The following is a 27,456-nucleotide window of genomic DNA, read 5'->3' on the forward strand; positions in this document are numbered from 1 at the left end:
TTCTACTAATAGGCTAAGGATAAAGACCCTGTTCACTCACTTGAGGATGAAGCAGTGTCTATGGGCACTTTTTGTTTAAGAACTGAGATGAATTATAGCTGCACAGAGCACATCTAAATTTCAGCTATTGATGAAACTCAGGAAACCATTTAAGTAAAAGTCACAATCAGGTAAAATATTTTAGGTCCATGGAATAAGTACCCATTTTTAAAGGTAACTCTTGATAGTTTCTGGGGACAAAAAGGACACATCTATCCAAACTGCACAAGAAAGTGAAATAATAAGAAAGAACCCAGGATGACAGAAAGACTCTAGGACTCTTCATGGGAGAGAAAGAGTCTTGGTGTTGGTAGTATCTGTGGAAATTAATGCAGGAAAATTTCTCAAAGTCTTCTTAACACAGTCACTCATTTGTTTTTCCTTTTAATGGGTGCCACTGAGCTCCTAGCAGGTGTTGGGTTCTCTAGGGATGCAAACTTTCCCCCCTAAATAACAAAGAAGTAAGTATATAAGATAGTACCTGCATTTAAAGACCTCACCGTTTAGTAATAACATGCTATTAAAAATAGTTGATGAGAGTTTCAGAAAATAGAAGGAAGGGTAATGAGGATGAAGTTGTAAAGTGAAAGATGGGAGAAAAGGCAGAGTAGTCAGAGACAAACAAATGTAAGGATCTGGAAAGAGCTGGTAATGGAGAGAGAACCCCCTCCAATTTTCCTCCCAAAGAGATAGTTGGCCTGAACTTTAAGAATAAGGAAGTAAGGGAAATATTCATAGATATTAATGTATAGCAGTGACAAAGAAAATAACAACAATTGTACAAAAATATATGGAACTGGGTAACAGAAGGAGGAATAGTAGAGGAATGGGTGAGTAGCAGACAGTGCACATAACAGAAAGAGGTAGGAAGACAGAATTTAAGATGGCTCATTTATACAAGCTACATTAGGGAATATAATTTCCAATAGTTAAGGAGTGTAGATTAGGACAACCGATGTCTGCAACAGACTGAAGAACCATTGTGTTAAGGAGCTTTCACTTAGAAGAAGAATGTTAGGCTACAATGTTTTAAAAAGGTCAGGCACAATTATCTCACATACTACAAAGTCTAGAGCAGATGACTCCTGGACTGATGAGAAAGTATAACTTAATGGTACGAATATAAATGATGGATCCAACCTGTCAGTGCTCAGATTCCAGCTGTGCCACTGACTAGCTCTGTGACCATGGGCAAGCTACTTAACGCCTCTGTTCTTTACTTTCTTCTGATGTAAAATTTGGAAAATAGATCTTAAAAGCACTTAGGGTTATGTATAGAATTAGATAATATGTGTAAAGAGTATAAAATGCTTGGCATTTAATAAACCCTCCAAAAATCGTCAGCCATTATTACCAACATCATAAGAATCACCATAAATTATTTGTTCTGGGGCATAACAATGTCACTAAGAACCAAGTTTTTTCACACCACTGTATCCTGCTGGTCTGGAGCACAAAATCTCCCTGTGGCCAAGGAATCACTAGTCCCAAGCATCATTGCTTCATAAGATAATGCCCAAGATTAAGAGAACAGTGACTGTGAGAAGGGGTTCCTCAAAATCTCTCTCTTGTTTTTATAAAAGATGGTCTTTTCCAGAATCTTCTAAGCTGACTCCCTCATATCCATTTTTGGCTAGAAATGACTTATGAAACATCCTTAGCTGTAATGAAGATCTGAAGATTGGGACAGCAAGCATTTGGCATTTTCTGTACTATTTTGGAAGACAGATTCTATCATTAAGGGGGGAAAAGATGGGAATGATTTTTGAGTTAACAAGAAACAATGCCTATAATATTATATAATTTAAAACAAAAGCTATGCTATTTCATAATAACTTTTTTTTTTTTCTTTTTTTCAGGAATTCAGAAGATGCTTAAATAAGTTTGTGTTGAATGTAGAAGAAACGTACAAAGGTGAGGGATTAAAACAGAGGTTTTAATGAACAAAGTAAATATTCCAAAATATAGAACTATTACACATAAAGTACAAATAAAACATAGATGAGGGGAAAAAACAGGAAAGAATGAGGGAAATTTGTGTAGATAGGGTAAAGATTAAAAAAGAAGGAAAAAGCAGGAAAAGAAAAAGCAAAGCCACTAAAGGCTCAGAGAATGTAATCAGAATAGAGGATTGTTGGTTTTGAGATAAGAAATTCTTAGTTTATTTATATATTTTCAAATATAAAATTGTAAAGAAAAATTGAAAAATTAAGCTTAAAGAATAAATCATAAATAGAAAACCATATAGAGAAGAAGTTTAAGGTATTGTTGAAGAAGTTTAAGGTATGAAGAAGTTTAAGGTATTGTTGAAAGGGTGTATTTATAGAAGGAAGAAAAATATTTATGGAAAATGATAAAATTATGCATTCATACTAGAAAACCTATCTGAGAAATTTTAAAAATCATCACTGAAAATCAAATATTATGTTGTTGGTCAAGGGAAAGTGCTGCTGATTTGATGACATTTTTAAAAGTTTTGAAACAACATCGAGAAAAATTTTGAATTCTTCTTTGCAGCTGTATGTGGGAAAAAATTAAATGACCAGGACATTAAAATAAATAGATTAACAATTATATTTTACAGTGAAGAAAGTGTAAGAGATTGGAGACCAAAAACACTAATAAAAATTCTGGAAATCCTGAGAAGACCCAATGGTAAGTCCAAAAGAAGTGGAAAATTTCTATTGGTCCCAAGATAAATCATGGGGGACTGTAAAAGAGGGAAGGGATGTGGATATTTATTTGAAAAAAGACACGATTTTATTTGGCTATATAATTTTCCCATTAAAACCTTGTAAATATATGGTGTGTCAGGTGAGCTCATGTAAAATGTCCCACACCATAATCAGTAGCTTACTGGGAAAGAGATTAAGTCACAAGAGGAATGAGTCAGAGATGATCATGGTATGTTATTTTAAACATTTATTCAGATTTATTACTGTAAAGTCCTACTGAGTCAGAGGATGAAAAGATAAATGAGATCTAGGGCTCAAAGCCATCTTACAGTTAGGGAGAAAGACAGGTTTATCCCCCCAAAATACCAGCATGTGAGCTTCCATAACTCAGGGGCAAAGGCAGTGCATCAGAGGCTAAGAATGAATTTTCTAAAATATTCATTTTAGTTTTGCACATTTATTTTATCGTGTGGCAGGCCTCTTTTATGTCCCATGCCAACAATCAGTAGCTTGATCACCATTAGAAATCAGTATCTGAATAGGTTCAGGACAACAGATACGATATTTAAATATAAAACCTCTATACCAAGCTGAATGTTTTATGGAAGCTTTATTTTATATGTTGTCTGTAGAAACACTCAGCAAATAATGCCACATTTGAGAAAACTACAGTGAAAATGTTTATAAAGGAACAGTGTGGTATAGGTAGAAACAGCTGTGGTTTATGGATAGGGCACTAAAACGGTGATAAGAGTAAAGATGTATTTCTCAATCTCAGCATTACTGACATTTTGAACTGGATAATTCTTTGTTGTGGGCACTCCCTTGTCTTATACATTGGATTCCAGCAGCACCTCTCTTCTAGTTGTGACAACCAAAAGTATCACTAGACATCACCAAATGTCATTGAGGGCAAAACTGTTCCCAGTTGAGAATCACTGGTGTAGAGGAAAAGAAATCACCATGTAACAATGATAAAGTGATAAAGAAAGTAAAGAGGAGGGGGAATAAAGGCAGAGTCTCATAATAGAAAAAATAACAGAAAAGAGGGGAAAATGAAGAGAAGAAGGAAGAGGAATAGGAAGAAGAAAGAAGAGAAGAGAAGAGAATATATGTGTAAGACTTAAGGCAAAATAGTATATGTATGGTGAATCAGAACGTCTTGGATATGTTTTCAAATATAAAATTGTAAAGAAAAATTGAAAAATTAAGCTTAAAGAATAAATCATAAATAGAAAACCATATAGAGATATTATGTAATAATATTGTATGTGGTGTCAATGGAATTTATGCATATCATGATTCAATTTGTTTTAGTGTAGTTCATATAAGGTACATCTAATATGTATGGCTCCATGGAACACTGGGATACATTTAGAAAACATCATATGGATCACCTACAGGAAAAAAGGACAGAGCATAAGAATCAGAGTTATTTAATATTTAATATTTTGTGTTTTAACTGAAGATGGAAAAGGATAATACCTAGGAGTCACTCTATCCCTGATAGAATGGTTATGTTCTCACCAGGAGAAAAGATATTGAAAAACAAAATTCTTTAAGGTTGATGGAAGCAAAAGAAATTAAACAGAGCAGAGGTACTGTATCTAGCTAAAGAAATTTCCATGTCAGGAAAGACTGTGCCTGTCCATTGGAAAATAAATCTATACTTAGTCTCCACATAGCACTTTTATTAAGCTTACAATTAACTAGCAAAAATTATTTTTTAAAAATAGAAAGTTTTCAAGTTACAAGTAGGAGGAAAATCTTTACATTTCTCACTAAAAGAGAAAAGGGAAAAAGCACCATCTTTGGACAGATTATCTGAGAATTACTGATGCATATACATGAGTAAGAGTCAGAGGGAGGATTTGGAATAGTGAGCTATTATTACAGAACTGTAGATGAGGTAGGTGAGGGGAAGCAATGATTTTTACAGTATTGGGCTATAAGAAATTGATATGCAATGCCTGTGGAAGTTTTGCTGGTTTCCTTTGATGAGAGAAGAACTGTAAATATGAATAAAATGTAAATATACTTTATGACAAAATAAACTTATGAGGATCAAATGGGAGAAAGGATGTGGAAGTATGATGAATAAGTTAAATGCATCATTTAAAAAGGGGATTACTGTGATTTGAAACCCTAACGCTTTCCTGTAAACTATTTTTAAAAATATATTTATTTATTTAATTTTTGGCTCTGTTGGGTCTTTGCTGCTGCGCATGGGCCCTCTCTAGTTGTGATGAATGGGGGCCACCCCTCATTGCGGTGTGCAGGCCTCTCATTGCAGTGGCTTCTCTTGTTGTGGAGCATGGGCTCTAGGCACACAGGCTTCAGTAGTTGTGGCATGCAGCTTCAGTAGCTGTGGCTCACAGGCTAAGTAGTTGTGGCTCATGAGCTCTAGAGTGCAGGCTCAGCAGTTGTGGCACATGGGCTTAGCTGCTCCACGGCATGTGCGATCCTCCCAGACCAAGGCTAGAGCCTGTGTCCCCTGAATTGGCAGGTGGACTCTCAACCACTGCTCCACCAGGGAAGCCCTCCTGTAAACTATTGAAACACCCTTTTCCACATCCGTGAGTCATACAGACACATGCATGTGTCCCAAGATGCAGGTAGGAACAAGAACAAGGCCTAGAAATGTCCAGTGACCCTCTATCCACAAGGCCACCTAAGTAGGCACAAACAAAGTGAAATATGTGAAAGTGTTTTCTTATCCATAAATCCCTACATGCACTAAAGAAGCATTGTTATTATTAATGATAGAAGTAACAAGAAGTATTAATTTCATGATCCTCCACAAAACAGGTGAAATGCATTCTGGAGATCACAAATTGATTACTGACTCTGCTATCCTGACTTCTGTGTCTGAGGGCAGCTCTCCAAGCAAACACTAATAGAGACAGACTTTTTCAAGGCAACTAGATTGTAAGCATCCACTGAATAGAAATCATCCATTTTACTTCAGCATCACTATTGCAGCTTACTACAATGCTAAGCATTCAGTGGTGTTGAATAAAATGATTGAACTGAAATCAATGGATTTAAACAGCTGAGAAACAAATGCACATAATGAAAGTTGAAACTGTGTGTTCAGCCACAAGAATTAAAATAATTAAACAAATTCTTAATATTCTCAGCAATGTAGAGGAAATTAAACAAAGTACAGTAAAATGACAGTGACAGAGAGGTGTGACTAAGATAGAAGAGTAGGAAAACCCTGAACTTACCTCTTCCCATGGGCACAGCAAAATTATAACTATTCACAGAATTACTATTTATGAGGATGACCTGAAGACTGGCAGAAACTATTACCCACAATAAAAGATATAAAGAAGGAACCACAAGGAAATATGTTGGAGGTTGAGATGCAGTATAGTCAAGATCCACACTCCTATGTAGCTGATCTAAAAATGGGAGAATAATCATAATAGTAGAGGTTCTCCCTGAGGAGTGAAAGGTCTGAACACCACCTTGGGGTGCTGCAGTGGGAAGAGAAGCTACCAGAATACTTTGCTTTGAAGGCTAGTGGGGCTTGTATATGGGAAAGCTGGAGGGTTGTAGGAAAGAAAGACTAATTTTAAAGAGTGTGCACAAACTCTCACACACTCCAAGTCCTAGCACAAAGTCACTAATTGAAAGGAGCCTGGTAAGACTCATTTACTGATCTTGGATAGCCTCCTGAAGAAGTTAAAGGTCACTGGGACTCCCCTGGGGACATAAATGTTGGTGGCAGCCATTTAGGAGCTCATTCTACCACAAGGACACTGGTGTCCTCCTGTCAAGAACCATTTTGGAGTGCTTTCTCTAACCAATTAGTATTGGGGGCTTCTCTGCCCACCAGTGGGCTAGCATCAGCCCCAGGAACCCCTGAGGCCTGCTGTCAGACACAATGGACTCAGCCCAGCCACCAGTGTGCCAGCAGTCAACTCATGAGGCATGACTTGGCAGCCAATGAGGTCAGTGGCCAGACCTTCCTTCCTGCACACACAAAGTAGTCAGATCCACCACAACATAAGGGTCCATGCAGCCACAGGAGTGCCCCTAGAGCATATAGCTCTGATGACCAAAGGGGAATGAACTTCTGTGCACCACAGGACATCTCCAGTATAAGGCCTCTTCTCTAAGATCAGGAAATGTAATTGACCTATCTAATACATAGAGATACACAGAGAATTAGGCAAAATGAGGAAACAGAGGAATGCTCTTAATGAAAGAATAAGACAGAACCCCACGAAAAGAACTAAACAAAGTGGAGATAAGCAATCTACTCAAAAAAGAGTTCAAGGTAATGATTATAAAGATGCTTAACACACTTGGGAGAAGAATGGCTGCACCCAGTGAGAAGTTTAAAAAGGGTTAGAAAATATAGGGAAGAACCAATAAGAGCTGAAAAATAAAGTAACTGAAATTAAAACACACACACATGCACACACACTAGAAGGAATCAACAGTATATTAGATGATACAGAGGAATGGATCAGCAAACTGGAAGACAAGCAGAGTAGTGAAAATCACCTAAATTGAACAGAAAAAAGGAAGAATATATATATATATATATATATATATATATATATATATATATATATATTTTTTTTTTTAATGAGGATAGTTTAAGAAATCACTGAGGCAGAATCAAGCATAGTAACATTTTTATTATAGGGTTTCCAGAAGGGAGAAGAGAGAAAGAAAGGCAGAGGAAAGGTTATTTGAAGAACTTCTCTAACCTGGGGAAGGAAACAGACATTTGGTCCAGGAAACACAAAGATTTCCAAACAAGATAAACCCAATAAGGTCCACACCAAGGCAAATTATAATTAAAATGGAAAAATTCAAGATAAAGAGGTAATCTTAAAAGCAGTAAGAGAAAAAAATACAACTAGCTACATACAAGGGGACTGTCACTGGACCATCAGCTGCCTTTATCAAAAACTGCAGGCCAGATGGGAGTGACACAATATATTCGAAGTGATGAAAGAAAAAAACCTACAACTATGAATAATCTACTTGGAAAGGCTTTCATTCAGATTTGAAGTAGAGATAAATAGTCTTATAAACAAGCAAAAGCTAAGAGGGTTCAGCACCACTAAACCAGCATTATAAGAAATGTTAAAGGGACTTCTCTAAGTGGAAAAGAAAAGACCACAACTAGAAATATTAAAAAAAAAAAAAAGACAAAAGGAAAATCTCATTGGTAAAGAAAATATAGAGTAAAGGTAGAAGAGTAACCACATATAAAACTAGTAGGAAATTTAAAAACAAAAGGAGTAAATCATCTATATTCACAATAAAAATTTAAGGGATATGCAAAACAAAAAAGATGTAAAATATGGTGTCAAAAACATTAAACATGGGAGGAGGAGAATAAACATGCAGAGTTGTTAGAATGTGTTCAAACTTAAGATATCATCAGCTTAAAATAATCATAAATAAAATATGTATGAACACCATATTAACCCTAAACAAAAAACCTATAATGGATACACACACACACAAAATAGAAAGAAATTCAAAAATAGCACTAAAGACAGTCATCAAATCAGAACAGAAGAGAGCAAGAAAAAGAAAGAACTAAAAACAAATAGAAAACAATTAACAAAATGATAATAAGTGTATACCTATCAATAATTAAATGTAAATGAGCTAAATACTTCAATCAAAAGACATACATAGATGGCTGAATGGATAAAGCAAAACAAAACCCATATATGTGCCACCTATAAAAAGACTCAGTTCACATCTAAAGACACCCATAGACTAAAAGTGAGGAACTGGGAGGAAAAAAGGTATTTCATGCAAACGGAAATGAAAAAAAAGCTGTGGTAGCAAAACTTACATCAGAGAAATTTGACTTTAAAACAAAAACTGTAACAAGGGACAAAGAATGACACTATACAGTAATAAAGAGATCAATCCAGCAAGAAGATATAACCATTGTAAATATATATGTACCCAATATAGGATCACCTAAATACATAAAGCAAACATAAAGGGAAAAATTGACTGTTACTCAATAACAGTAGAGGACTTTAACATCCACTAAGATAAATAGACAAATTATCCAGACAGAAAGTCAATAAGGAAACACTGGCCTTAAATGATGCACTAGATGAGATGGAATCTATCTGTCTATCATCTATCTATCTATCTATTGAACTTATCTATCTATCTATAGAGAGAGCATTCCATCCAAAAGCAGCAGTATACTCATTCTTTTCAAAAGCACATAGAACATTCTCCAGGATAGATCACATGCTGGGCTACAAAATAAGTCTCAATAATTTTTTAAAAAGTAAAATTATAACCAACCATCTTTCCTGACCACAAAGGTATGGGAGTAGCAATGAAATATTAAGAAAAAAACCCCTGCAAAATATACAATCATGTGGAGGCTAAACAATATTCTACTCAACAACCAATGGGCCACTAAAGAAATCAAAGAGGAAATAAATAATATCTGGAGACCAATGAAAATGGAAACACAATGACTCACAATCTATGGGACTTACTAAAAGTAGTTAGTTGTAAGAACAGAGTTTATAGCTGTACAAACCTATCTCAGAAACAAGAAAAATCTCAAATAATCTAATCTTACACATAAGGAACTAGAAAAAGAAGAACAAAACCCAAAGTTAGTAGAAGGAAATAAATAATAAAGTCAGAGCAGAAATACATGAAATAGACTAAAAAAAAATAAAGAAAAGAAAAGATCAGTGAAACTAAAGGATGATTCATTGAAATGATAAGCAAAGTAGATAAGCCTTTAGACAGACTCATCAAGAAAAAAGAGAGAGGACCTAAGTCAGAAATGAAAAAGGAGAAGTTGTAACTGACACCACAGAAATACAAAGGATCATAAGAGATTACTATGAATAACTATGTGCTAATAAAATGGGCAATCTAGAAGAAATGGACAAATTCCAAGAGATGTGCAATCTTCCAAAGCTGAACAAGAAAGACATAGAAAATAGAAACAGACCATTACCAGTAATGGAAAAAGAAAAACAGAAAAACTTGCAGCATTCCAAAGTCCAGGATCAGACGATTTCACAGGTGAATTCTGCCAAACATTTAAAGAAAGTTTAACACGTTTTTTCCAAACTATTCCAAAAACTTGAAGAGGAAGGAACATTTCCAACCTCATTATATGAAGCTAGGATAAGCTTGATACCAAAACCAGACAAAGATATCACAAAAAAGAAAAATGTCCAATATCACTGATGATCACATTTGCAAAAATCTTCAACAAAATATTAACAAACCGAATCCAACAATACAGTAAAAGGAATATACACCATGATCAAATGGGATTTATCCTAGGGATGCATAGATGCTTTAATGTCTACAAATCAGCCAATGTGATACACCACATTGACAAATTGAAAATAAAAATTTACAAATATATCAATAGGTGCAGGAGAAGCTTTTGACAAAATTCTACATTCATTTATGATAAAACTCTCAACAAAGTGGGTATAGAGGGACCATACCTCTATTTTAATAAAGACCATGTATGAGAAACCTATAGCAAACATTGTACTCAACAGTGAAAAACCTGAAAGCTTTTGCTCTAAGATCAGGAACAAGACAATGTTGCCCATTCTTGCCACTTTTATTCAACATAGTATTAAAAGTACTAGCCACAGCAATCAGACAAGAAAGAGTTATATAAGGAGTAAGCTGGAAAGAAGATGTAAAAGTGTCACTGTTTGCAGATGACATGACACTATATATAGAGAAAATCTTAAGATGCCAACAAAAAATTTTAGAATAAATTAATTTGGTAAATTTGCAGGATATAATATTCATATGTAGGAATCTGTTTTATTTCCATATAATAATAAGAAACTATCAGAAAGATAAATTAAGGAACAATTCCATTTACCATTGCATCAAAAAGACTACAATATCTAGAAAAAAATTTAACCAAGGAATACAAGAAAACTTGTACTCAGAAAACTGACACTGATGAAAGACACTGAAGACAACAGAAACAAATGGAAATATATAATGTATTTATTGGTTAGAAGATTAATATTGTTAAAATGACCATACTTCCCAAGGGAATCTTCACATTCAATGCAATCTCTATCAAACTACCAATGGCATTTCTCACAGGACTAAAACAAATAATCCTAAAATTTGTATGGAACCAAAAAAGACCCCAAATTGTCAAAGAAACCTGGAGAAAGAAGAACAGAGCTGGATGTATCATGTTTTCTGATTATAAATTACAATGCAAAGCTACAGTAATCAAAACAGTATGGAACTGTCACAAAAAACAGACACATAGATGAATGGAACAGATTAGTGAGCCCAGAAATAAACTCACACTTATATGGTCAATTAAACTACAACAAAAGAGGTAAGATTCTACAATGGGGAAAAGACCACCTCTTCAACAAATGATGTTGGGAACACTAGACAGTTACATGCAAATTAATCAAAGGAGACTACTGTCTCACACCATATGCAAAAATAGACTCAAAATGGTTTTAAAAACTTAAATGTGGGGAGGAGTTTCAAGATGGTGGAAGAGCAAGATGCAGAGATCACCTTCCTCCCCACAAATACATCAGAAATACATCTACATGTGGAACAGCTCCTACAGAACACCTACTGAATGCTGGCAGAAGACCTCCAAAAAGGCAAGAAACTCCTCACGTACCTGGGTAGGGCAAAAGAAAAAAGAAAAAAACAGAGACAAAAGAATAGGGATGGGACCTTCACCAGTGGGAGGGAGCTGTGAAGGAGGAAAGGTTTCCACACCCTAGGAAGCCGCTTTGCAAGTAGGGACCACGGGTGGTGGAGGCGGGGGAGCTTCGGAGCCATGGTGGAGAGCACAGCAACAGGGGTGCAGATGGCAAAGTGGACAGATTTCCGCACAGAAAATCAGTGCTGACCAGCATGCATCAGCCCAAGAAGATTGTCTACTCACCCACCGGGACACATGGGGGTTGGGAGTTGAGGCTCGGGATTCGTAGGTCAGATTCCAGAGAGAGGACTGGGGTTGGCTGCATGAACACAGCCTGAAGGGAGCTAGTGCACCAGAGGTAGCTGGGAGGGAGTCTGGGAAAAGGTCTGGAGCTGCCAAAGATGCAAGAGACTTTTTCTTGCCTCTTTGTTTCCTGGTGCATGAGGAGAGGGGATTAAGAGAACTGCTTAAAGGAGCTCCAGAGATGGGTGTGAGCCACAGCTATCAGCGTGGACCACAGAGACGGGCATGGGAGGCTTAGGCTGCAACTGCAGCCACCAAGAAGCCTGTGTGCAAGTACAGGTCACTATCCACACCTCCCCTCCTGGGAACCTGTGCAGCCCGCCACTGCCAGGGTCCCATGATACAGGGACAACTTCCCTGGGAGAACACATGGCACGCCTCAGGCTGATACAATGTCATGCCAGCCTCTGCCTCTGCAGGCTTGCTGGGCATCCATACCCCTCTCTCCCCCCGACTTGAGTGAGCCACAGCCCCTGAATCAGCTGCTCCTTTAACCCCGTCCTTTCTGAGTGAAGAACAGACGCCCCAGGTGACCTACACACAGAGGCGTGTCCAAATCCAAAGCTGACCCTGTGAGCTGTGCAAAAAAAAGAAGAGAAAGGGAAATTTCTCCCAACGGTTTCAGGAGCTGTGGATTAAATCTCCACAGTATACTTAATGTACCCTGCATCTGTGGAATACCTGAATAGAAAATGAGTCATCCCAAATTAAGGAGGTGGACTTTGGGAGCAAAGATTTTTTTTTTCACTTTTTCTATTTGTGTTAGTGTGTATGTGTATGCTTCTGTGTGTGATCTTCTCTGTACAGCTTTGATTTTACCATTTGTGCTAGGGTTCTGTCTGTCCGGTTTTTTTGTTGTTGTTGTTGTTTTTTTTTTTAATTTTTACTTTAACAATTTTCTTTCTTAATAATTATTTTTTTATTCTAATAACATTCTTTTATTGTATTTTATGTTATTTTATTTTATCTTCGTTATTTCTTTCTATTTTTTCCCCATTTATTCTGAGTGGTGTGCATGAAAGGCTCTTGGTGCTCCAGCAAGGGGTCAGGGCTGTGCCACTGAGGTGGGAGAGCAAAGTTCAGGACACTGGTCCACAAGAGACCTCCCAGCTCCATGTAATATCAAATGGCGAAAATCTCCCAGAGATCTCCATTTCAATGCCAACACCCAGGTTCACTCAACAACCAGCAAGCTACAGTGCTGGACACCCTATGGCAAACAACTAGCAAGACAGGAACACTAACCCACCCATTAGCAGAAAGGCTGCCTAAAATCATAATAAGGCCACAGACACCCCAAAACACACCACAAGACATGGACCTGCCAACCAGAAAAACAAGATCTAGCCTCATCCACCAGAACACAGGAAATAGTCTCCACCAACAGGAAGCCTACACAAGCAACTGAACCGACCTTAGCCACTGGGGACAGACGCAAAAGACAATGGGAGCTACGAACTTGCAGCCTGCGAAAAGGAGACCCAAAACACAGTAAATTAAGCAAAATGAGAAGAGAGAAAAACACATCACAGATGAAGGACCAAGGCAAAAACCCACCAGACCTAACAACTGAAGAGGAAATAGGCAGTCTACCTGAAAAATAATTCAGAATAATGATAGTAAAGATGACATAAAATCTTGGAAATATAATAGAGGGGAAAAAAGAAACATTTAACAAGGATGTAGAAGTACTAAAGAGCAAACAAACAGCAATGAACAAAACAATAAATGAAATTTAAAATTCTCTAGAAGGGAACAATAGCAGAATAACTGAGGCAGAAGAATGGATAAGTGACCTGCAAGATAAAATAGTGGAAATAACTACTGCAGAGTAGAATAAGGAAAAAAAGAATGAAAAGAACTGAGGACAGTCTCAGAGACCTCTGAGACAACATTAAACCCACCAACATTCGAATTACAGGGGTCTCAGAAGAAGAAGAGAAAAAGAAAGGGACTGAGAAAATATTTGAAGAGATTATAGTTAAAAACATCTCTAGTATGGGAAAGGAAATAGTTAATCAAACCCAGGAAGCACAGTGAGTCGCATAGAGGATAAATCCAAAGAGAACCATGCCAAAACACATATTAATCAAACTATCAAAATTAAAACAAAAAAATATATTAAAAGCAGCAAGGGAAAAACAACAGAAAACACACAAGGGAATCCCCATGAGGTTAACAGTTAATCTTTCAGCAGAAACTCTGCAAGCCAGAATGGAGTGGCAGGACATATTTAAAGTGATGACAGAGAAAAACCTACAACTAAGATTTCTCTATGCAGCAAGGATCTCATTCAGATTTGATGGAGAAACTAAAACGTTAACAGACAAGCAAAAGCTACGAAAATTCAGCACCACCAAACTAGCTTTACAACAAAGTCTACAGGAACTTCTCTAGGCAGGAAACACAAGAGAAGGAAGACGTACTATAACAAACCCAAAACAATTAAGAAAATGGTAATAGGAACATACATATTGATAATTCCCTTAAATGTAAATGGATTAAATGATCCAACCAAACGATATAGACTGGCTGAATGGATACAAAAACAAGACCCATATATACGCTGTCTACAAGAGACACACTTCAGACATAGGGATGCATACAGACTGAAAGTGAGGGAATTGAAAAAGATATTCCATGCAAATGGAAATCAAAAGAAAGCTGGAGTAGCAATTCTCATATCAGACAAAATAGACTTTAAAATAAAGACTATTACAAGAGACAAAGAAGGACACTACATAATGATCAAGGGATCGAGGCAAGAAGAAGATATAACAATTGTAAATATTTGTGCACCCAACATAAAAGCATGTCAAAACATAAGGAAAATACTAACAGCCATAAAAGGGGAAATCGACAGTAAGAAAGTCATAGTAGGGGACTTTAACACCCCACTTTCAAAAATGTACAGATCGTCCAAAATGAAAATAAAAAGGAAACACAAGCTTTAAATAATACATTAAACAAGATGGACTTAATTGATATTTATAGGACATTCCATTCAAAAACAACAGAATACACTTTCTTCACAAGTGCTCATGGAACATTCTCCAGGATAGATCATATCTTGGGTCACAAATCAAGCCTTGGTAAATTGAAGAAAACTGAAACTGTATCAAGTATCTTTTCTTACCACAATGAGACTAGATATCAATTACAGGAAAAAGACTGTAAAAAATACAAACACATGGCCACTAAACAATACGCTACTTAATAACCAAGAGATCACTGAAGAAATAAAAGAGGAAATCAAAAAATACCTAGAAACAAATGACAATGAAAACATGATGACCAAAAACCTATGGGATGCAGAAAAAGCAGTTCTAAGAGGAAAGGTAACAGCAATACAATCATACATTAAGAAACAAGAAACATCTCAAATAAACAACCTAACCTCACACCTAAAGCAATTAGAGAAAGAAGAACAAATAACCGCAAACTTATCAGAAGGAAGGGAATCCTAAGATCAGATCAGAAATAATTGAAAAAGATATGAAGGAAATGATAGCAAAGATCAATAAAACTAAAAGCTGTTTTTTTAGAAGATAAACAACATTGATAAACCATTAGCCAGACTCAGACTCAGCAAGAAAAAAAAAGCAGAAGACTCAAATCAATAGAATTAGAAATGAAAAAGGATAAGTAACAACTGACAGTGCAGAAATACAAAGGATCATGAGAGATTACTACAAGCAACTCCATGCCAATAAAATGGACAACCTAGAAGAAATGGACAAATTCTTAGAAATGCACTACCTTCTGAGGTTGAACTGGAAAGAAATATAAAATATGAACAGACCAATCACAAGCACTGAAGTTGAAACTGTGATTAAAAATCTTCCAACAAAATAAAGTCTAGGACCAGATGGCTTCACAGGCGAATTCTACCAAATATTTAGAGAAGAGCGAGCACCTATCCTTCTCAAACTCTTCCAAAATATAGCAGAGGCAGGAACACTCCCAAACTCATTCTACAAAGCCACCATCACCCTGATACCAAATCCAGACAAAGATGTCACAAAGAAAGAAAACTATAGGCCAATATCAATGATGAACATAGATGCAAAATTCCTCAACAAAATACTAGCAAACAGAATCCAACAGCACATTAAAAGGATCATACACCATGATCGAGTGGGGTTTATCCCTGGAATCCAAGGATTCTTCAATATACGCAAATCAATCAATGTAATACACCGTATTAACAAATTGAAGGAGAAAAAACATGATCATCTCAATAGATGCAGAGAAAGCTTTTGACATAATTCAACACCCATTTATGATCAAAACCCTGTAGAAGGCAGGCATAGAGGGAACTTTCCTCAACATATTAAGGCCATATATGACAAACCCATAGCCAATATTGTCCTCAATGGTGAAATTTTCCACTAAGATCAGGAACAAGACAAGGTTACCCACTCTCACCACTCTTATTCAACATAGTTTTGGAAGTTTTAGTCACAGCAATCAGAGAAGAAAAAGAAATAAAAGGAATCCAAATCGGAAAAGAAGAAGTAAAGCTGTCACTGTGTGCAGATGACATGATACTATATAGAGAGAATCATAAAGATGCAACCAGAAAACTACTAGAGCTAATCAATAAATTTGGCAAAGTAGCGGAATACAAAATTAATGCACAGAAATCTCTGGCATTCCTATACACTAATGATGAAATATCTGAAAGAGAAAGTAAGGAAACACTCCCATTTACCACTGCAACAAAAAGAATAAAATATCTAGGAATATACCTACCTAAGGGGACAAAAGACCTGTATGCAGAAAATTATAAGACACTGATGAAAGAAGTTAAATATGATACAAATAGATGGAAAGATATACCATGTTCTTGCATTGGAAGAATCAACCTTGTGAAAATGACTCTACTACCCAAAGCAATCGACAGATTCAATGCAATCCCTATCAAGCTACTATTGGCATTTTTCACAGAACTAGAACAAAAAATTTCACAATTTGTATGGAAACACAAAAGACCCCGAATAGCCAAAGCAATCTTCAGAAAGAAAAACGGAGCTGGAGGAATCATGCTCCCTGACTTCAGACTACACTACATAGCTATAGAAATCAAGGCAGTATGGTACTGGCACAAAAAAAGAAATATAGATCAATGGAATGGGATAGAAAGCCGAGAAATAAACCCACGCACATATGGTCCTCTTATCTTTGATAAAGGAAGCAAGCATATGCAGTGGAGAAAAGACAGCCTCTTCAATATGTGGTTTTGGGAAAACTGGACAGGTACATGTAACAGTATGAACTTAGAACACCCCCTAACACCATACTCAAAAAAAAAGCTCAAAATGGATTAAAGACCTAAATGTAAGGTTAGACACTATCAAACTCTTAGAGGAAAACATAGGCAGAACACCCTATGACATAAATCACAGCAAGATCCTTTTTGACCCACCTCCTAGAGAAATGGAAATAAAAACAAAATTAAGCAAATGGGACCTAATGAAACTTAAAAGCTTTTGCACAGCAAAGTAAAATATAAGCAAGATGAAAAGACAACCCTCAGAATGGGAGAAAATATTTGCAAATGAAGCAACTGACAAAGGATTAATCTCCAAAATTTACAAGGAGCTCATGAAGCTCAATATCAGAAAAACAAACAACCAGTCCAAAAATGGGCTGAAGATCTAAATAGACATTTCTCCAAAGAAAATATACAGACTGCCAACAAACATGAAAGAACGCTCAACATCATTAATCATTAGAGAAATGCAAATCAAAAGTACAGTGAGATATCATCTCACACCAGTCAGAATGGCCATCAACAGAAAATCTACAAACAGTAAATGCTGGAGAGGGTGTGGAGAAAAGGGAACCCTCTTGCACTGTTGGTAAGAATGTAAGTTGATACAGCCACTATGGAAAGCAGTATGGAGGTTCCTTAAAAATCTAAAAATAGAACTACCATATGACCCAGCAATCCCACTACTGGGCATATACCCTGAGAAAACCATAATTCAAAAAGAGTCATGTACCACAGTGTTCACTGCAGCTCCATTTACAATAGCCAGGACATGGAAGCAACCTAAGTGTCCATCATAGGATGAATGGATAAAGAAGATGTGGCACAAATATACAACGGAATATTACTCAGCCATAGAAAGAAACGAAATTGAGTTATTTGTCATGAGGTGGATGGACCTAGAGTTTGTCATACAGAGTGAAGTAAGTCAGAAAGAGAAATGCAAATAACATATGTTAGCACATATATATGGAATCGAAGAAGAAAAAAAAAAAGCTCATGAAGAAACTGGTCCAAGATGGGAATAAAGACACAGACCTACTAGAGAATGGACTTGAGGATATGGGGAGGGGAAAAGGTAAGCTATGACAAAGTGAGAGATTGTCATGGACATATATACACTACCAAATGTAAAATAGATAACTAGTGGGAAGCAGCCGTATAGCACAGGGACATCAGCTCGGTGCTTTATGACCACCTAGCAGGGTGGGATAGGGAAGGTGGGAAGAAGGGAGACACAAGAGGGAAGAGATATGGGAACATATGTATATTTATAACTGATTCACTTTGTTATAAAGCAGAAGCTAACACACCATTGTAAAGTAATTATACTCCAATAAAGATGTTAAAAAAAAAAACAAAACCTTAAATGTAAGACCTGGAACCATAAAACTCCTAGATGAAAACATAGGCAATACACACTTTGATATCAATCTTAACAATATTTTTTAATATGTCTCCTCAGACAAGAAAAACAAATTCAAGTATAAGCAAATGGGACTACTTCAAATTAAAAAGCTTCTGGACAGTGAAGAATACTATCAACAAAATGAAAAAGCATCTTATTGTATGTGAAAAATTATTTACAAATTATGCATTCAATAAAGGATTAATATCCAAACTATCCAAAGAACTTATACACTCAATAGCAAAAAAAAACACCAAATAACCCAACCAAGAAATGGACAGAAGACATGAATAGATATTGTTTTTCAAAAGAAAACATGCAAATAGCCAGCAGACTCATGAAAAGATGCTTAACATGACTAATCATCAGAGTAATGCAAATCAAAACCACGTACTACATTAAACCTGTCAGAATGGCTATCATCTAAAAGAAAATAAATAAGTGTTGGGGAGAATGTGGGAAAAGGAGAACCCCATGTGCTGCTGGTATGATTGTAATTGGTACAGCCACTATGGAAAGTAGTACGGAGCTTCTTCAAAAAATTTAAAAAAGTACCGTACAATCCTGTCATTTTCCTTCTGTGTATTTATCTAAAGAAAACAAAATGCTAATTCAAAAAGATATATGCACTCAAATGTTCATTGCAGCATTATCTACAATAGGCAAGATATGGAAACCAATTAAGTGTACATTGATTTATGAATGGATAAAGAAGATGTGGTATATACTACATACAATGTAATATTGCTCAACCATAAAAGGAAAATTAAGTCTTGCCATTTGCAGCAACATGGATGGATCTAGGTTTTATGTTAAGTGATATATCAGAGAAAAACAAATATCTCATGATTCCACTTATATGTGGAATCTAAAAATGAAAACAAACAAAACAAAATGAAAACAGACTCATAGATACAGAAATGAATGGGTGGTTGCCAGATAAGAGGGGGCTAGGGGAGGAAGGTGAAATAGCTATAGGGGGTTAAGAGGTACAAACCTCCAGTTACACAATAAATCAGTCATGATGAGTAATACACAGCATAAAAATATGGTCAATGACTTTGTAATAACTTTGTATGGAGATGGTTGGTTACCAAACTTACCATGGATGTCACTTCATGATGCATGCAAATGTCAAATCACTACGCAATACACCTAAAACCAGCATACTATTGTACATCAACTTTAATGCAATAAAGCAAAAGGTACTGCTAACCTTTTTTTTCTATCGTTCAATGCTCCCTACAGGGAGGTTCCAAATTTTCCTTCCAGTATTTTCTATTTCACAACTGTAATAGTTCCCATCAACAAAAATTCCCTCTCCCCAGACACAACTTGCATGAATTTTTACTCACACTAGCTCTTTCCTGAAATGTCTTTCTGAGTACACATTTGCAAATCTACTTGTGTTTTTAGGGCAGTCACTAACACCATTATCCTCCTCTACATTTTTTTTTTAACCCCGTATAATTCTTAGATGTCTATAGCATACATAGGCACCTATTCATCAGTGTTTTCCTCTTGTATTTGCTATATTTCAGTGTAGCCTTCCCTACATAATTGTAACATTTTGAGGATAATATACTCTTTGCTGTAGCACAAGAGTACTGACTGCTTAATAAAAATGTATTGATTGACTGATTACTAGGTCCAAATAATAAAAAGTACAATTATTCACAACACTTATTCCACAGATTAAATCTACCTTCATTTATCCAGGTAATTTAATCTTAGTATGTGTATTTGTGGAAATTTTGACTCATATATTTTGGTCATGTATATTTGGGAAAATTCTAGTTTCGTAACATAAGAAAAATAGAAGAAAGCATAGGGATTGGAATGGTGTTTTGGATCAACGCACATTTCCTCACATGGAAATAGTTGGGTAGCCATATTCAGAAACTTAGAGTCTGAGTATGATGTGAATGTAAATTAAAGACCACCCAAATGTTTTTGTATGTTAAAATAGAGAGTGGGTATTTAAAAAGATACAAACAAACAAACAAAACCCAAACCAAAAAAAACACTGTGCTTCCATAGTCTTCTGTGAATCCTTAGTGTAACTTGCCAGAGAAGTTGATTAGACATTGACATCAGTCAGTCCTAGAATGAAATAGGGAATTTGAAACAGGGAGCAAAAACAAAAACAAAACATGAGGCAAGTAGAGTTGAATTTGAATGCACTAGTGTTGGTGAACATGGCTTACACATCCTAGTTGATACAAAATCAACTCTTTCTATGTATCTATCTATGGATTTACATATCTATCTATCTATCTATCTACTTTTGTTAAAGTAATAAATACAACTCTAATTTGAATGTCAAAATATAATTCCAGTCCTGCCAAGAACTTGGCATATGGGTGGACACAAATACAACATTGTATTAATGGGAAAAGTCAAAGAAAGAAGTGTCAGTTTACTTCTGTTTCCTGTCTCCTATTCCAATTTAGTAGTTCATCACCAGTTTTCTTTACATTTACTCTGAATGAATTGTAAAGACCAATGCTAGCCTTAATATTCTCTCTGTCTCTTCTTCCTGGGGAAACCTAAGGAGAAATTTGCTTCTGGGCCAGAAGTATAGCACTTTGTCATATTGTCACTTTGGCCTTGCTCCAGATTCTGCACAGAATCTGCATATGTCCCAAACTGCATAGAAAATCGTTTCCAACTCACCACTCTTTGCTTGCAGGGGATGGTGCATACTCTTCATGTCCAAATTGAAGTTTTATTTCTTGCATTATTGGTAGTTTTGAAGTATGGTTTGGACAGAGCACAGCATCCCCGGCTGTCTTCAACACACCACCAGGGAATCACACCATTGCTCAGTAGGCTAAATTTAAAACCTTTCAAAAAATAGCTTTTCTCCTGTCTGCATGTTTTCCTAGGAACAATCTCCATAAAAATGACTCCTAATTTAAAGAAAACTAAGGCATTCCTCACCATTGACAAGGAAAATGGCTGTTTTTGGCCAAATCATAGAAATGAGCTTCCTTAAGTACATTGTACCTTTAAAAGCTAACATTATTGCCGTGAAGCCCGAATGGTACCCTGTCAGCATGGAATAACCAGACTGGGCCAAGTTGTCATTTCTGACAGGTCAGTGTAATGAGCAAAAGAACGCTGAGTTTGTCTAAAACTTTTCACTGGAATCAGCAAGGTAGAGCTGTTTGGGCCTATAACAGCTCTACATATGTGACTGGTTAAATGTGTCACATTATCAAACATTGTGGCCCACACTATCACAGTCACCACATTTATGCTTTGTTTCCTCCCCCAAGTACCCCCCAAAATTCTTTATATTTCTAATTTAAAAAGAGGACAGATTGCAGAGCTTTGAGGCATTGGATGTTAGCTATGAGTGATTAGATGAATGCCAAATGTCCAGTTACTCCTTTCAGAATACTGTGCAGAAATAAATACTAATCTAATGAACTTGCCTCTGGGCCTCTTCTTCCCCATTTCCCGGGATTTCTCTGATAACATCTTTGTCATCATGAAAACAGAGAAATAGAATACATAAAGGAGACAAACAAAAACTGAGTAAAATTGACATTAGAGGGCCCAACTGAATTACTAGATGACATCCATTGTCCAGCATCCTCCCTTACCTGTGCTGAGGAGCCTGCACACAGATTTGCCATTTTGATACAAAACACAAATGTTGTGACAGGAGATCACCTGGATCCATATTTCTCAGTAAATAGATAGCAAAGCTTGAAGGTTCTGCCCCTTCCAGCTTTACCAGCCAGCTGTGGTGCCCTCTTTTTAATCAGATGCATCAGAAAATATTTTTCCCCCGTTTCAGAAAAATTCACTTAATGTTCGTTACTAATTCTCACTCTAGCCATGATTAATATAACAAATAATTACAGCTTAGATCTCATATAGATACAACTAATTGTTCTGCCCACAGTTCATTTTGACTAACAATTAAACACAGATTTTAAAGCAAAACTAAGATCTGGGGAGTGACCTTCACCTGGCTTTGCTCTTGCCGCTGCAGGAAATGCCTATAGCTTGTTTTCCTTTTCTTTGATGGTGACAAAATGTTTACTTGTTTGTTTGTTTACATTTCTCTTTCATTAGGTGATAAGCTCTATTCCTTTACAAGTCTTGTTTCTCCAATCAGTGGTGTGTTGAAGGTCTTGAGCAGAGCACTAGAGAGAAATAAAGGGAAGTTGCACCAACTGAATTTTCTCCAAAGATCAAGTGCAAAATTGTCCTCCACATTGTCAAAGAGAAAGATGATGGGGGACTGACACCTCTGATCTGACTGCGAGGTGATGGGTCTGGCCTATGTGTCTGTCTGCCCTGGTACCTATAAACCCCACCCCAGGAGATGATAATCTTTTATTCTGCAGTCCTGAAGCAGAGTGGACTGCTGATGAATTTAGGAAGGTATATAGGAGTGGTCTCTGGAAATACATTCCCCAAAGTGTAAACTTTCACAAAACTTCTTGGGAATTCTCACAGCCGTGAATGAAAAATGTTCCTAGTTTTATTAAATGATGAGATAGATCATTGATAACTTACCCATATGCCTCATCTGCCTTGGCAAATAAGAGGCGTATTGAACTCTCTGCTGAAGAATTTGCTTCCACAATTAGTGCATAGAGTTAAGTCTCTATCAACCACTTTGCCTTCTTCCAAAATAACAAAATATTCTATTTTTATCGGAGCAGAGTTAAGCATAAGTTATCTACATGAACTAAAACTAAAATCATTAGAATGCCCAAGGAGTGAGACTTCTGGCTAGCTTAATATTCAAATACAACTATGCTTCAAACCAGAAAATTTTCTTTGCTCTTTCAAATATTTCTAAAATATTTAAGGCCATTTCCCTGACTTCGTACAGTCTAGTAGAAAAACAGAATATTAGTTTATCCTTTAAGGAGTTCATAACATTTTGACTAGATTTGGAGGCCAGAACTGGAAAATTTTGTTTGCACATCTTACATAATTAGTCTGATATAATTCCTCTAAGTACATTCACAACTGTTTGATACTACTTTATATTGATTGAACATTTATCAAGTGACCAGATTTGGGCTATGGATAGTGAGTCAATCTTCTACTTTTTCTACCTTCATTGGATAAAGTATATGCAATTCTTGAGAACATTTAGTTAAACTAAATTCCAGCTCAGGCCATGCAGGGTGAAGTTACTCAACCACAGCACAAAGCTTATACTGCTGACCTCTCCTCTGTCACATTTGCCTGGTGTTCTGTCTACCATATCAAACTTCGCATGATGTGTTTTTATGTTTAGTCAATAATTTTAGGTTTAGTTCAATTCCAGGTTCTAGAAAAATGCCATCCACAATAATAAATAGTTTTAGAACAACAGACCAAAATTAAAAGTCTAAGCACTGTCGCAAATACTACTAGTTCAAGAAAGATATGTTGTGTGAGTTCTCAGATCTGAAAATTTTTGGTTCATTCTTTCTGATGAATCCCACCTTTGTTAATCTTTGTGTGTGTCACTTCTCCAATTCACTTTCTAGTCTCTCATTTCCTTTAGGACTCAAATTCTGCTTTGCTCTAGTTAATTTTACCATCCTAAAACTCCAGTAATTTATGTCAGCAAGATTTGAATACTGTGATATGTGAACTAAATGAACAACATCAGACTTCCTAGAGGCTGTGAACTCAAGGACAGCCAATGTGTGTTGCAATTTTGTACCCCTGGGAGCATAGCAGAATAACTATGATCTAGAAGGGCCTGAAAGTTGTTCATAATGAATGAATGGACAGGTGACTGAGTATGACCTAATAGAGTTTTATGCTAGGGATTTCCTGTGGTTCCCATGATATCCCTGGGTATCATCTATGGTGAATTTCCTATGATTCATTTTTCTGAGACCAACATATAATACCTCAGAAGCCCTCATTTTTAGGAACTTTAGTATGTATCCTCAGATTTGATTCTCAGATTTGAAAGGGTCATTGCATGGTTATAAAGCCATCTCACAATTTCCAAAGAGGCTTGAATTTAAAACTAAAGTCAAATTTAGTTTTTATAGTCCAACCATTTACATACAAGAATTTACAAAGAACTATGCATAGTTATAACCATTATCCAGGCTTTTTAACCACCAAAGACACCCTTCCTTATTTTATTTCCCTGTTACCCCACACATCTGGGATGGCATCAACAAATAACCAGAACTTCTAGGTAACTTAAAAACATAAAAAATATCTGAATGGATTATCTGGACAATGAAATGATAAAATTCCAGCCTAAGCAAAAGTAACTAAAGTGAGCTAATTCTGTGCAACTCCATCATGGGGAAATGCATGATTTCTGTTAGACTTTTTTTTTTTTAATTTTTAAAATATTTATTTATTGTGGCCGTGCTGGGTTTTAGTTGTGGCATGCAGGATCTTTTCAGTTATGGCATGTGGGATCTAGTTCCCCTATCAGGGATGGAGCACAGGCCCCCTGCATTGGGAGTGTGGAGTCTTCCCCACTGGACCATTAGGGAAGTCCCATCTGTTACACTTTTAAAAAGTAGATTTATCAGAAGAAATCCATGAATAAGATCCTCTCCCTGTCCATTATGATGGTACTATCTTGAACGTTCCAACGTCTCTAGGGTAGAAAGAATATCTATAGGTACTTTGAACAATATGAGTGAATTTTTAATGTCAAATCATATATAATTTTATTTTTCATTCTTTGGAAGCTTCTTTAGAGTACTGAAACTCATAGCAAAAAAAATAGATTTACTCTAATTTTAGAAATTACTGAAGAAATTCTGTAACTTTCACTTCATTTGAATAGAAAAAAATAATGTTTATGTCTTGACATATTTATCAGCTGCATGTTCCTTTCAAGCCAGTTTTCTGGAAGAGTTTAATTTATAGCTCCTATTATTTTGTTTTTCTTTTTAGATCTCAAAATGAATGTCATGCCTATGAAAAGTGCCAGACAGGAAACTAAAGTCCTGTGTTTATTCCAAGTCCCTAAATCACCATGGGACTGGAAGAAAGTCATCCGCAGGCACCTGGCTCTGTAAAAAACATTGGAAGAAAATGGAAATCAGAGCTTCCAATGGAAGAACAGTTGCTCTACAAGAATTTCATAGCACAGGTTTTTGAAGAGAGTGGTATTATGGCTGTAATTTTAAAATGCTGTTTAAAAAATGCCACTCCTATCTACTGTTCAAAGCCTGTGTTTCTTCCCTGTGCTATTGCTCTCCTTTTGTCAAAACCACTGGCTTTATCCTTCAAATGAACATTGTGTTGCCAGATCTGTTCCTTGGTTCAGAAAGCTCTTTCCAGACTACCTCTTCTTTCTTTCCCGGTCTCTCTGCAAACTGTTAGACTTTGAAGCTCAGGTTGGTGTTCCTGGAGTCTGGGATGCCTTCCTCGACCATGTCCGTTCATATTCCTGAGAGTGCCATGGCATCTGCTAGGAGTCTCCATCCAAGACTGCCCATGAGAATCGCCTGAGGAATGTGTGTAACAATGCTTAGGCCAACCCAGACCAAGTATGTTGACCTGGCATATCATTTTCCATATGTCTTAAATGTGCCAGTGGTGAGCATAATGGCTGAGGCTGAAACCCATTGTTCCATACTAAATTTTCACACCTATGTATGAGATAATTGCAATAATGTATACATATATATTTAATATGCACACACATACACATATTCATAAATATATATATATATATATTTTTTCTTGACAAGGAAAAACAAAATCAGAACTCAGCAAGGATGGCCTACATCACCTAGGGCAAAGGATATCTCATCTAAGCAAAATAGGGTAAAGGACCCAGAGTCTTGTCTCTTTTCCTTTGCTTTCTTTTCCCCCCTGCCTCTTTTCTTCTCCTACAGCCACTGATGCACCAACAAGGCCTTCTAACCTTACCCAAATACTACAGAATAAAATTTAAAATCCAATAGTCTATAAAATGCTTTTTGATTTGGAAAGCCTGTGATTTAGAGTTTCAATTTCTCCACATCCTCTCAAATATATATATATGTATATATATTATAGCCATCTAAGTGGGTGTGAAGTGGGAGTTCATTGTGGTTTTGTTTTGCATTACCCAAATGACTAATGATGTTGACATTTTTTCATGTGCTTATTGGCCTTTTTGGATAAAGAGGTCTTTGGCCCTTCAGGTTTTTTGCTCATTTTAAATTAGGTTGTTTATCATTTTGTTATTGAGTTATTGAGTCAATTGGTCATAGATGTATGGATTTATTTCTGGACTCTTACTTTTATTCCACTGGTCTTTTCTATATATCTACCCTAATGCCAGTACTGTGCACACTGTTTATTACTATAGTTTTGTGATGTTTTGGAATCAGGAAGTGTGATTTTTGTTCTTTTTTCAATTTTGTTGGCTATTTAGGACAAATTAAAATTCCATATGTATTTGAGGATTAGATTTTCCAATTCTGAAAAAATGGTCACTGGAATTTTGGTAAGAATTGTTTTCAATCAGTAGATCACTTTGGGTAGTTTTGACTTCTTAATATTAAGTCTTCCATGAACACAAGATATCTTTCCATTGATTTAGATCTTCTTTTATTACTGCCAGTATAATTTTTGTTATACTGTCAGTTTTGTAGTTTTCATCGCACAGACTTTTACATCCTTGGTTAAATTTATTCTTAGGTATCTTATTCTTTTGAATGTTATTATAAATATAATTGTTTTCTTAAATTCCTTTTTGGATTGTTCATTACTGGTATATGGAAACATAACAAATTTTTTAAGTGTGTTGATCTTGTGCCTTGAAACTTTGCTGAATTTGTGTATTATAACTTTATAACAGATTTTGATATGTGTATTCTTTGGGATATTCTATACATGGAATCATGGCATCTAAGAGGAGAGATAGATTTACTTCTTTCTTTCCAATCTGGATACATTTTATTTCTTTATGTTGCCTAATTACTCTGAGTAGAATTTCAGTATAATGTTGAATGGCAATAATGAAATGGGCATCCCTGTCTTGCTCCTGATCTTAGTGGGAAATCTTTCCATCTTTCACCATTGAGAATGATATTAGCTGTGGGTTTTTTCATCGATGGACTTT

The 27,456-nt window shown here is 36.1% G+C and overlaps 1 long non-coding RNA gene across 1 annotated transcript in view; it reads left to right on the forward strand.

The window, feature by feature from the left end:
* The window catches only part of LOC116739107, a 39,296-nt gene extending 12,219 nt beyond the window's left edge, over positions 1–27,077 (forward strand). Inside the window, exons 2-4 of the long non-coding RNA XR_004345462.1 lie at positions 1,899–1,953; positions 2,624–2,694; positions 25,293–27,077. This is a non-coding gene — a long non-coding RNA (uncharacterized LOC116739107). The remainder of the gene's footprint in view (positions 1–1,898; positions 1,954–2,623; positions 2,695–25,292) is intronic.
* The last annotated feature ends 379 nt before the right edge of the window (positions 27,078–27,456 follow it).

The sequence above is a fragment of the Phocoena sinus genome, chromosome 14, assembly GCF_008692025.1.
Source record: "Phocoena sinus isolate mPhoSin1 chromosome 14, mPhoSin1.pri, whole genome shotgun sequence".
Classification (NCBI taxonomy): Eukaryota; Metazoa; Chordata; class Mammalia; order Artiodactyla; family Phocoenidae; genus Phocoena; species Phocoena sinus.